At 37.6% G+C, this 12,968-nt stretch overlaps 1 long non-coding RNA gene across 1 annotated transcript; it reads left to right on the forward strand.

Annotated features, from left to right (window-relative positions):
* Positions 1-253: 253 nt before the first annotated feature.
* Positions 254-12,574, forward strand: LOC117007544. Its single transcript, XR_004420160.1, has 3 exons — positions 254-811; positions 2,143-2,183; positions 11,917-12,574. It is a non-coding gene; the product is annotated as an uncharacterized LOC117007544 (long non-coding RNA).
* The last annotated feature ends 394 nt before the right edge of the window (positions 12,575-12,968 follow it).

Below are 12,968 nucleotides of genomic sequence, written 5' to 3' on the forward strand. Positions count from 1 at the left end.
CAAGTATTATTGGTGCATTCCTGTTGTAACATTACTTACCAGTTGTATGTTGGCCATATGAATACTATAAATTTAAATTTCTTTTGACGTGACTGTCCATTTAAACATTTTTTTATGTCCTTGGTAGATAGTAAATTAAACAGTAATTCATTTGGGCATTTTTTGTACTGGTAGAGGCCTTTTGTTGCAATTTGGAAGAAGGTGTAGTCATCAGTTAATGACTTTTTTAAACCATGTGCATTTTTACAGTGCTTGGCTCTTCACCTTGAAAGAAGGATATGTTTTCTGTGCTAAATGAGAATGGAAGTACTGCATCAGTTCAAATTAAATGCAATGTGCAGATGAGACAAAACTGTAGTGTCTGGGAGCACACTTTCAATGTAGCACTCAGAGAGCTTCTGGAAAACCAAGAGAATAAATGCAGCCAGAAATGTAACCAGCAGTATGGTTCCACTTAGCCCTATGGCATCTGTGCCTCTTGCTGCTGCTACAGGAACACTCCTCTGTCGTTTGGAGGAGCACATTCCCTTCATCAGCTGCTACACAGAAATGATGGGTGCACAGCTCCCCCTGCAGCCCTGCACCTTCTCTTCAAAAACCATTGGGATCACAAGAATGGATGCTCCTGGCTTTTGATGACTTCGTCACTGGAAAATATCTTTTGCACCTGAGTCCTTTTCACCAGTGGGGACTTGTTCTTGTCTGTAATAAACTTGCAGATTGACATCGTTGCCCTCTAGTGCATCTTCTTGGAGCTCTCCTCAGACCACATCATGTTTTTCACAGATGAGTGTATTTGTTAACTTTAAAGGTAAGTATGAAACTAACTAACCCTCCTCCTCTATTCCCTCTCTTATTTCACCTCATTGTACCCACTGCTTAGTCCAGTCTAACTGCAATAACACAGAGAGGACCCTCCTGTTTTTGCTCCCCACTGAAAAATCAGTGTATTTCTTTTACCTGTGTTTACTTACTGGCTGCATTCCACGTATTTGGTTTATGCCTTTCCCCCCTCCTTTCTGAAGATTATTTGTTTTGACATGCATCTTTTTAAAGGAGAAGTGTGTCTTAAAAAGTGGAGGTGAAATACAGGCATATAGAATTCAATCCCAATACAGTAATACTGAGGGTCCAGGATCAATATTCAAATGTAAAATTGAAAGCAGTACTTTGGTTGCTTTGATTTTTTTCTCATCAAGCAACATGCCTTGATCCTGAACGTGCATGTATAGAAAAATTATCTTGGATACTACCTCCTGGATGATAAAGGTTTGCTGTGCAGACTAATAAAGGTATGAACTGAGGGTACCTTAGGTAAACAACATTACAGCCCTGTGAAACCACATATTAAAACTAACAAACAAACAAAAAACCCCCAAACCAACAAAAACATGGCCTAATTTAATTTTACTTAATTTGTTTTTGCAACATATTAAGCTAAAACAAATTTAGGTTGCATTTATGGCAGGCTTTTAATGTGATTCAACTACTCCACTTGAAGGCATTGTTCAGATGAATTTTCCTGAGTGTGCCATGTGGATGAGACATGGCACACAGCACCACGCTGTCCAGTAATATTCTCTCAGGAGACCACAATGTATAGTTGACTTTATACAGAAAAAAAAGATCAAATGCCCTGGGATCAAGTCAGAATCAGGAGAGGCAGAGGAACTGTTGTGCTGGGTGCACCTCCCACATGCTGGCCTTTCTTGCAGCTTTCAAGCCCACCAAAGGGACGTGTTGGTGACCAGCTACGTGCTTGCTGGAAGGTGGCTCACCTGAGAGGAAAAGCCAAGAAAGTTAGGTTTTGGGGACAGATTCTGGAATCTTTGTTGTGATCAAGGGAAATCACTTTGCACAGGAGAAGTAAACTTTGGAGGTTGATCCTGAGACTGCATCTGATGGCACTCCCTGAGGAATAAAGCAGTTTGCAGGGGTTTTAATTATTTCCAACATCTCCACTTCCCATTTATCCACCCAAGCTAGCATGGGGAGAAGATATTAGCAATAATGCCTTTTAGATGCCAAGTTCTTGTGCTTTCTACTAAAGGTACTAAAAGTAACCATCTTGTCTATGGATTGCATGCAATGCATTTTGATAGCACGGTTTTACTAATTATTGCGTTTGTTTCATATTTATAGATGGTTAACTCTGCTGTGGAAAGGGACCCATTTAAGCAAAGGTAGGTTACTCCTAGGAAAGGTAGCTTTTGCCATTTTGTGAGGACCTACCAATGTGGCCTCTTAGAAAATTATGAGAGTCACCCTGTTCACTTTTTCTCATATTTCTGGTAAGTTTTCATCTCGTCTGCCACTTAGGATACACCAAGAGAGAAAGATGAAGGATTTGTGTCAGAGAAGCAGCCAGATGAACTTGCTGATCTCAGAGGGGTGAATGACTGGGCTATCTTGCCTTGTTCACTTTTTAAATTTCCAGTGAACCTCAGCACAGCAGTCTCTATGAGGGATGAAAGACCAGATTTTTTCCTCTATCTGTGTAAACTATATAAATTTTGTGCTTCTTTTAGAGCTTTTGCTTTTATACCAAATGAAAAACAACAGAGGAACAGAATGTTTGGCAAACCTGTTGTGAAAGCATCCCATGAAGCTGCCTGCTGGGCAGAGACAGGAGTAGGCAAGACCTGTCTGACTCTGGGTTCTCCTGCTCCATGTCAGCAGAAAGCCATTTCTTGCCCACTTGCTTATGCTGTATGCCAGATTGAAATGGATTTTAATTTTTTAACAGGAGTAGAAGTCTGCTTTCCAATAAATCTTGGTAATGAATAAAATAAGAAAAGCAGGAGTTAGGCCTACTTTCAAATAATGTGTAGCAGCAGATACATTTTAGGAGCTGGATAATACACAGAGTATGCTTCCCTTCAGTCTTAAGTGTAGCAATGTAAGAAGACAAGGCAAAGCTACATGCATGTATAATGCTAAAAATATCAAGTTAGAGTCCTCAGGCTTTAGGTCAGCTGTTCATAACAGCTGAAAGGAAATCCCCTCTCACCCCCTACCCCATATTCTGTATGAAAGGCTTCTTATACACATATAGAACAATGTGATGCCATGCCTTTTAGTAAGTGTATAAATCAAAGTCAACTGCCTTTCTACAACCAGGTAAACTATTTTAAGTGAAGAATCCATTCAAAGAGGAAGTTATATAATCCACTGCATATAATTAAACAGATAAAAGTATAAAAAAGAAATGAAAATATATATGAAAAAAATAGAACCTCACCCTCTTTGATGCAAATACACTTTTTTTTTTTTTCAGAACACTAGAAATAAATTTGAAAATAGAAAAGGCCTCAAGCACTAAGCTAATTGTATTAACCCCTCCAGCTCTTTACATTTTTTCCATAAAAAAAAAATCTCTTTTCTCCTCTCTTCATTGGAACAAATAGTGGCATTTCTTTTCTCTGCAGGCTGGAGATGGTGAATTGAAACAACCATAATAAGAGTGGCAGCCAAAAACAAGGGCATTTACAAAGGATAATTATTGCTTAGATTATGAATATCAAATTTCTATTGACATGAAAAAAGCTACATCTTACAGAGATATTATAAGCATTGTCATTCACAATGAAGCATGACAGAAAAGATTTTACTCTCAGCTGCCTGTAGAATTAAATCACATGAGCCATTCTTTCTTCAGAGAAATGTGGAGCTGAAACTTAGAAGGATGCATATTTCTATGTAAAAATAGCATCATTCCCCTTTCTTGAATTTGATTCAAGACCAGCATGGAGAATTGGGAGACATAGGAAACACAGGTGGGGAATGTGAAGTTGGGGAATATAAAGTTCTCTGGGAGTGGAAAGAGTTTCCAGTTCTCCACCCACTTGTTATCTTCAGCCTCATTTGATTAAGAATGTCCCTGCCAGGTAAGTGGGTTGGAGACTTCCAAAACTCTTCCTCTAATGAGCAACTGAGATCCTGGATCTCTGATAGCATTTCAAGTGGCAGCAGCAACCTCAAAGTCTTAAGGACTGAGGAGGCAAAAGATGAACATGCATAGCTTTACTGTTCAATTGAAAATAGTAACAATATAAGTAATATATCTTATATATATGGTATTTTGACTCTCCTCTTTTTTTTCTGAACAGTTAAAATTAGGCATTTCCTCTGTCCATGATGTGCTTTAGTCTTGCTGTCAATGCTTGCATAAATCCAAACTTGTTCCAACCATATAGATGTTTTTAAAAGCTATTAGTAAGAAAAAATGCTGAATGCTTTCATCCTTAGCAATTGCACACAAAGTTTGTCAGAAACTTTACAGCCTCTCCGTATTTAAAATAGCATTTTTTTGTGTGCTGTGGTCCATAAGGCATTATAAATTGACTATGATGTCAAATAAAAAAATCTCCCAGGAAATGTATAAGCTCATGTATAATCACAAATAGAGACAGTAATAACTCTCAAAAATAGAGACAGTAATGATTGAATATTCAAAACAGAGTCTAATTTTACCTAGAAATGAGAAGCAACATAACTATACTGCTTAAGGTGGGATGTGGTCCTTCAAATGAAAATTGAAAAATTTATTCGTATTTGCTGCTTCTGCTGTGGCATATTTTAGCATTTCCTGATCTCCAGGAAATTTAATGACATGGCAGTTTTGAAGGCATATTCATTCTGGATGGCACTACTCAGAAGCCTTTGAGGTCCTTGGATGCCCAAGGCACAGAATAACCAAGAATATATTTGTTTGTTGTGATCCTGATATTTAGATTTCATATCTTTACCTTAACTAAATAGGAAATGCCATCTCTAAACTATTTTTACCACCTCTAAACTATTTCAGCTCAACTGGTCTCTATAAAATTCACCTTAGTCCTTTGGGGATTCCACCTGTGTCCAACAGTACGTAGGAGTATTCTGCCTGCAACACACACATAAGGTGGGAGCCTGTGTCCTGATGGAGGACAGTGGGATCCCCACCATGTGTTGTTTCTTTCTTGGGATAATGTTTGAGAGTGCTGAAGACTGGCTTGGAAGAATACAGGAGTGTATTCTGTAATTCTCCTCCTAAAGACCGTTTGTTGCAACTCTGTTTGGTAGATTAAGTTTCCCTTTAATATGTATATGTGGCCATTCTGTGATATGAATTTCTGTAAAGGTCAGCAAATGCTTTTTCCATTCTTTATATGGAACTAATTTTCAGGAATTCATGGCTATTAGCTGAAATTTCAGAGGATGTGATGCTTTAGATGTGGGACAAAGAGGATCTTCTTCATTTGCCATATAATTTATTTCTCTTAATCATATGTATCCTACTATAAATGTGTCATACCTTTGTGTTCTATCTATCTGAAGTCTTTAGGGAGAAATCACTGTTTATTTCTGAATTTCTTGCGGTGTAGATATCTCTTCCAGTGAAGATATCGCTTCCAGTTTAGATTTGCATCATAACTTTTTATATATGTTAGGCCTGTGTCAACTTTACATTTTGCATTGTTAAGGATGTTCACTTTCTTTCTTTTCTCTTGATTATTTTTTAAGGAAGAAATAAAGCAATCTCTTTCTGATGGAACATCATAGTATTGGGAATTTTTTTTATATTATTGTGCTTTTTTTCTTAGCACAATTTATCACTGAAGGAGTTTCTGTAAGTTTTAAGTATGTGAATAATAGCATAAATTACCTGCCTGAGAAACATCAGTGAGAGTGGATGATTACAGGGAGTGAAAATGTCTGTTTTGATAAATTAAAGCTGAACAACCTCAGAATAAAAATTTGCTGTCTATTTATATTGTTGGTTGCATGTATAAATCTAGATGCATTAATACTGTCAGTGGTATTCATCCACATTTCTGATGCGTACTAAGGACACCACTGGTCTCTGCATAATTAAGTACAACAGAACTGAGCCTATGGAAGACAGCCTGTCTACTACTCTGTAACTTTATCCAGGTATTTGCCTGGATAATATTAGAACTACTTAATCTCTGAAAAGAGATTTTTCCTGCTAATATGGGTATTTTTGGTCATAAAACAACTGAAGTCAGATTAAAGAAAATAATTTAATGCTGGAAATAGTATTAGCCAATTGCCATAGGATCTCCCACATTACTCTTTAATTATAGATTGACAGATTTTTCTGGTAGGAAACTGATACACTGGAATTCTTGAAGGATAGGTGTCAAGGTTATTTAAATGTTCAAAGCATTAAAAATAGAAGCAGTAGTTTTTAAACACAAAATTTTAACTTTAGGTACTTAGACTTTGGTATGGCTCTAAGAACAGTTGTACAAAGAAATTCAATAACTGAAAAAAAAAAAAAGTCAAGGCTACTCTTATAGGCAAGTCAAATATTTTCATTATTAGGCACCACACTGTCTCTTTTTCTTCTTTCCACTGATAGTGATCCCTACCATCTCCCACATATTTTCCTGAAATTGTCTAATATGAAAAGTATCTCATACACTTTGTGACAAGAGGCTCCCATACAAAGTTCCTTAATGCACATATTGTGACCATTGTGTATGCACACTCCAGCCTCTTTGCTCCTCGCTTAGTGGAACTACAGATTTAAACAGATGGCGACAATTGTGCTGTGTTATAGCAGTTAAGCTCATAAAATCTCCCTTCTTTCAACTACATCAGTCTCACTGGAAATGCATTTGAGCTGAGTTATGAAAATTCTGAAATGTTGGATTACCTACAACCTGCTCCACATGAACCTCCCTTTTCTGTTAGCCAAGTACATATATACATACCTACGGAAGGGGGACAACTGTAATGGAAAGACAGCATCAGCACTTCTATAAAAATGTTCAACACTGAAAAATGTTGCCATGAAAGGCTCTAACTTTAATACTTGTCAATGACAATGAATAGGTAAATTTAAAATTTTATATTGCGTAAAAGCACAAACTCCTTCCAAGTTTATTTTGGGTTGATGAAAGCCTTATATTCATCATAATCCATGTTAATCTGTAAAGCAAGAAAGGCTCCAATGCTTTTGGTGGCCTGTGGCTGAGGCTCTTGGTTGATCCTTTCATATGTGTTACTTCTGTCAAAAAATTGATTTGTCTGTTTCAGTCTGCTGTTTGCCCTTAAGACTGTTCTGCAGAGCCTAGGACAGAGCTTCTCCTGCCTATGTGTAAACAGTCATGCATGGTTCAATAGTAACAAAGATTAATTTTAAATATATGTATTTCTAACATTTATTTTAACTACTAAGGCATACTAGGCACTTGAATCTGGAGTCAGAAGTGCGAGTAGCAACAAGAAATAGATAAAAATCAGAATCCTCATTTTGCTGTACCGCCTTGTGGATTTATCTTCATCAGATCCAGCACCCAGCATACCATTTCCTTTGATTCATATTTGAGTAATCACTTCAAAACACAACTTTGCAGTAATAAAGCAATGGCTTTAAAGTCAGTGTCTGTTGCTTTCATGTGAATTTGAAATACCCTCATTGCGTTGTGCCTGCCATTACAAAACATACCTTCTGTGTATTCCAAGTACAGTAATTTCACGATTATAAACTGCCCATTTGGACTAAAATTTTGCTCCCAAACTGGAAGTGCAGCTTACTTTCAGGAGCGGCCAATATATGAACAAATTTTGGAAATTTCCCAACCCAGAAGTCTGAGCCAGCAGCAGCCCCAAGCCGAGCCGGAACCCGCCTGGCCCCAGGCAGCGGCGGGGCAGTGGCAATGGCTGGGTGCCCCTCTCCCTCTTCCTGGTGGCACCAGCCGGGCATGCCCCTCTCCCACTTCCCAGTGGCAGTGACCAGGCACGCCACTCCCTGGCCTCCCAGCAGCAGCGGCGAGCGGGGCCGGGGCCGCTCCCTGGTGGCCACCCTGAGCAGGGCCAAGCCAGTAAACCCCGTGATCCTGCTATTCTGTTACTAATTGCCAACTTTGTGAAAGTTGCCCGCGGATCCTTGCTGCGAACGAAAGTTCATCTAATAATCCGGTGCAGCTTGTATATGGACAAAGACCTAAACGTTGCCAACACCCGGAGCTGCGGCTTAAAATCAGGTGCGGCTTGTAATCGTGAAATTACTGTACCTATAAATCAAGTCTTTTCTAGAAATAGAGAGAAAGGTTATTTTAGTTGGATGCTTTGTTTCTGGAAGATTTGTAAAGCAGTGAAGTCTTGTTGGAGTGTTTTCTGTAAAGTTTTGCTGATTTAGAGAAGGTGGGTACCTGATCTAATATAGTCTTTCAATGCAGCAGTGACATAGCAAAGTCTTAAACTTTCGATTACTGAATGTCCACATTAAAAGATTATTTAACTCTACTGGAAAAATCACATCCTGGGAAAAAAAGTTATCAGGAGAAATCTCTCTGTGAGCAATTGCATTCTGCCCTTTGGGACATACTTTGTTGCATGTATACTGAAACTCTTCCAACAAAAAACCCTCTTCACAACTGCATTATTTTCATCACTTAATAAAAATACTCCAGTCTTACTTCTTCCTCCTTCTGAGAAAATAAACACACATTGAACTGCACAGGTTGAGCTTCTTAAAAAAAAAAAGAAAAAAAGAAAAAAAAATACCATGGAGGTTAGAATGGGTTGAGATAATTAAGAAAACAGTTTTCTTTTCACTGGCATGATTTTCCAGACAACAGACTGCTTAATGTAGATACTAGATATAAAGGTCTTCTATCAGAATTTGAAATGTTGCTTTCTGCAAAGCTGACATAAATAAAACCCTGCTTTGCAATCAAGTTTTCTGGACTAGATCCCAACTCTCCTGAACTTCAGTATGTTTTGTTGGTTTTTTTAACATTGTGGACTGTATTAATTTTGTGATTAGAATTTTCTCAAGAAAAAGAAACTTCAGTATTGCTAAAGAAATTGAATGGAAATACCAGGCAAATACAGAGTCAAATCTTCCTGACAGAAAATCTGTCAGAGGTGGACAGAACCTGAGGAGCTTTGAGAAATTTACTTTCCAGATTTTCTGATTCCTTTTCACTTCCCTGGAATGGACTTTAGATTCATTACAGTGTTCAAATGAGAGCCTAAAAAAATTTAAGATCTAATGTAGGATTTCGGGTGGCTAAAAAGCATATTCCCTAAGTCCTACTCAGTTGCCTCTGCAGCCAAGGAAGCAAATGTTTTATGTTAGTTATTTTATTTGTATTAAGGTAAACCTTGGCCAACATAAAATTTGGTTTCCTGTTGTGTCCAGAAGCACCGTGATTAAATGCTTCTATTCACTGGGAGGGAGAGATGGTTCCTCCCGCTTTCTGTCCTCCACACTTGTGGTATGTTCCTTCATTTTGAGAGCTATACATCAATTCCCTGGGATAGAGAGAGACCCCTGTGCCCTGCATGCACCAGGCTAGAGAGTATTCAGTAAAATAAAATTTATCCTTTTAGGGAAGAAAGGATGTGTGCAAGCAGTTTATTTTGGTAACTTATTTATGGACTTATTCTTTCTTGTGATGATGTGCTTTGGTGGTTTAGGGCAGAGTCTGTTTCCTTCACCTGTACTGCTGCAGAATTCTGCAAAAAACACACCTGAGGCCAGGACCTGACACAGGACCATCAGTGAATATGCAAATATGTTATATATACACACACATATATAGGTAAACTGAATCACTTAGCAACAGTAGAGTGTGGCCTATGGTGACATTCTTGCTATTAGTGCTTATGACAACAAAAAATGTCATGTTCATGTCCTCTTGGAACTGCATCTCCCAAAATGTTCTGTGCCTAGATCTGATTGCCATCTTCCATTTGGTCTTGCTTTCCTTTGTCAGGAAGTTTTTAACCTCCTGCTGAGTAAATGCTGTGGGTCTGATGTAATTCAGGAAGTCCTCTGTCTGATATGTGTTGGATAAACACTGTTGCTGAGCACAACACTCAATTTGGGACCATTTAATTTTGTGTCTGTTCTTTGAGATTTCCCTCAAGGAAAGAACACTGAAATCCACACCCCAGAAGCCAAGTACAGTTTGGAAAACAACCCAAATTGTTGTCTTCTGTTCATATCGGTTCATCACCTGGTTTTAGAGCTGGGGGCAGTGATGAAAGTAGTGCAAGAAGGAAATAACTTCCCCAGAACTATAATAATGAGGAGAAAACCTACTTAAGCCAATAACCCTTAATTTCTTCCATTTTCTTACTTTTTATTATTTGTTGTTTAATTTGGTGGCATCTGCTTTAAAGTTAGACCAACTGCTGGTAACTGAGATTCGTCTGAAGTTTTGACTTACAATACTACAGTGTTAAATGCATCATAAGGATGATTATTGAATTAATTGAAAAATGTGTTTCTGACTCTTAAGGTCACCTCAAGAGCTCACAGCCCTGCTTTCCAGATCTGAGTAGAGTTTCTTAACATTCAAAAACAGGATACCTCCTTATTGTACTGGATACAGCTGTCTAAGAATAAGCACACACTGATACATTATGTCCAGAAACTGCTATGATGTCCATTTTGATAGGAAGCGTGTGAAAAATTATATTGTGAATCTTGCTTTTGAAAGACTTTGTGTGACACACTTGAAGGTCAGATATATAAAATACAAGTGTAAAAGCAAATTCTTTTGCCATTACTCTAGCTGTTAGACTTAATGCTAATTTGAAAAGGGTTTTTTTTCAGTTTTACATGGTAGAATTAAAATATTACCTTAAGAACTGAAGAAACATTGGAAGGCATTTAATGTAGAAATTTCTGAACTGTCTATTATGCATCTCTACTGACTAATTTTTAGCAAAGCAGACATTGGATCTAGTGTTTAACCTACTGCTGTTCTGAGGGGGTGTATAAACCTGGCAACTGGCAAGAAGGCCTCTTTGAGTTCTCTAATGGGAATGAATTCAGTAGAATTAGAATGGTCATTTTGGCAAAAGTCCTGAGATTAACAAACAGTACTCAATTCTCTGCTAGAATTATCCCATGCTATGATATAACTTTGTAACTATTTGAAATTTTTATCTTAAATTCTTCCATGAAAGTGGTCCATAAATAGTACTTATATAATCTCCATTGGAAACCTTTGGGGTCGGTATTTCTTATTTCCATTTTATAGTCAGCTGCCATGAAACATTAACAGAAGGAAAAAAGAAATCCTACTAGTTTTTGTGTCTCCTTTTTTTTTTTTTTTCACCAAAATGAGAGTGGAGTGGAATCTCTGGAAGAAAAATCTCTGTTTCAAGTCAAGAACAAAAATGTTCAAGACAAATTTTGATGGAGAAAAATTTTCTCCCACCATGTCCCGTCAGGTCCATTTTCCCCTTGCCTCCCCCGATTAAAACAGTTCCAGAAGAAAAAAAAAATCAAATAGGTCTTTAAAGACCATATAAAACAAGCCATTGTTAAGACTCCTGATTATTTTTGTAAAGATTTTTGCCTGTGTCTTGTAAAGGATGATAGTGTACATTCACAGTGATGAACTGTTCACTTCTTTCTGAGAAAAACTAGAACAATTTTAGGTTATGCTGCTGCTTTGCAGGCAGAGGTGATGACGATGGCTGGGGTGCTCATTGTTCCCACTGCTATGCACCACCACATCTAATACTCAGAAATTATGTGGGTCCTGATTTATAACTGCTCTCACTTGTTATCACTCCCAGTTGCTTCACAGTGACTCTTCAGTGTGTAAAAATAAACACTTGGATTTCTGCAGAATGAGGGCCTTAGTATGTAGCTGCATATGACTGGGTCTGGCCCTGACCTCATGAAAGAAAATAAACCATATGCAAATGCAGAGCTTGTTAATATTTTCTTGAGTCTTTTCACCCAACTTCAGTCACTGTCACTAATTTGTTTTGATTGCGGTAAAATTTCAAGAGTTTGCGTACTTTTATTTTGTCTGAATGACTCTGTAGGGTCTTGGTTATTTTATATTACCTTGACTGTAACAAGCAAAATCAGACGCTGATAAAATTATGTAAATGTATATGTCAATAAAATAAATTGTTCTATTTTTGCAGATGTTCTTCATCTGGATTGAATTTGATTGTGGATGCTTGTCTTCATGCATAATGATCCGAAGCTAAAGGATGAAAGTGTTGGAGCAAAGAAAACACATTTTGAATCTTTACTGTAAATCATACACTATACAAAATCAGTCCAAATTGTTCAAACCCTTGGACAATTACAATGTTATTCTTCTCACCATGCTGAGTACTGTGTAATTATCATGGTTAGCAGCAGTTTGCTTGCTCTTAGTCCTGAAGGGAGATGCAAGCTTTACTGAACAAGAAATAAAAGCAGATGTTAGACCTTATTTTGTTTTCTGACTCAGCAACTGAAAATACCCACAAAATCTGAAGGATTTTTTCCCACTTATTTAATTCATATAGCATTAACAAAAACAGTTCTATTGATCAAATATGCACTGTGCTGTACATAATGGATAGTGTGGTTAGTTGCATGATTAAAGAATTTGCTAAGTTGCAATCCCCAGCTTCATTTGTAGAAAGAAAGAAGAAAATCAGAGATATTGTTGCCAGAGATGGAAGATCCAACTAACAAGGAACATTTCATTGGTTTTCCAGTTTCCAGGCTCACCCTTCTCCTGTGAAGTCAATGACAGCTTTGTTTGCATAGTTAATCATGCAGGAAACATACTTCACATTAATTTCATTTTTTAAGGTTAGTTTACCCATCCTCTTCACAAAGATGATCAGTCTTCCTTACTAAAAGCTTTTCAGTAGAATTAAATTCCAAGAATTTGCTCATCTTATAGGCCAAGCTTTTGAACCTCAACAACCTTTGTGTAATTGTTTTAAACCTTTAATCTAAATGCCAGATACTTCTGCAAAATTTGGGTAGGGCTACTGTCCACTTGATGTCGAAACTTGGAGCAAATGGATGGGGAAATCAGAAGTGGGAGACACCTTTGGCTTGACCAGTTAGAGGAGGATGTGGGATTCCTGTTGTCATCAGGTTGCTTTGTTTAGAAGATAGTAATCCATATTTTTTTCTGCCTCTATGTAATTTCTGCCTAATAAAATCTAAGAAGTATTTCTAATCTGCCCAC

The sequence above is a fragment of the Catharus ustulatus genome, chromosome 1, assembly GCF_009819885.2.
Source record: "Catharus ustulatus isolate bCatUst1 chromosome 1, bCatUst1.pri.v2, whole genome shotgun sequence".
Classification (NCBI taxonomy): domain Eukaryota; kingdom Metazoa; phylum Chordata; class Aves; order Passeriformes; family Turdidae; genus Catharus; species Catharus ustulatus.